We start from the raw sequence: 436 nt of genomic DNA on the forward strand, positions 1-436 counted from the left end.
CTGCATTTACTGATAGACCTTAAATAATTTGCTGTTGTTCTTTTGGTTTGCATTAGGATACAAAAGAAAAAAACTCTGTGTACCTTCTGTCTTTGTGGCCCAGATTGAATAAGGGAATATATTTGCCAAAAAAAAAAAAAAAAAAGTACATACTTTATCTTCAGAGTAGCTCTTTGCCTAGGGTCAGACACTCATCAAATCTTGTGCAGGCCCTCTCATGCCTTAGCTAGATTATTAGAGGATTAGAAATATGTTCTGTAAATTTGTGACTAAAAGCTTGTCATTTCCCACCTCCATCGCACTCAACTGCCCCTGGATTCTTGTTTTTCTGGCCAGTGTGCTGCTGGATTTCACCACAGAGTATCCCAAATCGCACTCCAAGTAGCCTGCAGCCATTTCCTTCTACGGCATCACCAACCTTGGAGCCTCCTCCTGC

At 41.1% G+C, this 436-nt stretch overlaps 1 non-coding gene across 1 annotated transcript; it reads left to right on the plus strand.

Annotated features, from left to right (window-relative positions):
* On the plus strand, window positions 1–124 carry LOC131505897 (small nucleolar RNA SNORA31). Its single transcript, XR_009258649.1, has one exon. It is a non-coding gene; the product is annotated as a small nucleolar RNA SNORA31 (small nucleolar RNA).
* The last annotated feature ends 312 nt before the right edge of the window (window positions 125–436 follow it).

Source organism: Neofelis nebulosa, chromosome 2, assembly GCF_028018385.1.
Source record: "Neofelis nebulosa isolate mNeoNeb1 chromosome 2, mNeoNeb1.pri, whole genome shotgun sequence".
NCBI lineage: Eukaryota > Metazoa > Chordata > Mammalia > Carnivora > Felidae > Neofelis > Neofelis nebulosa.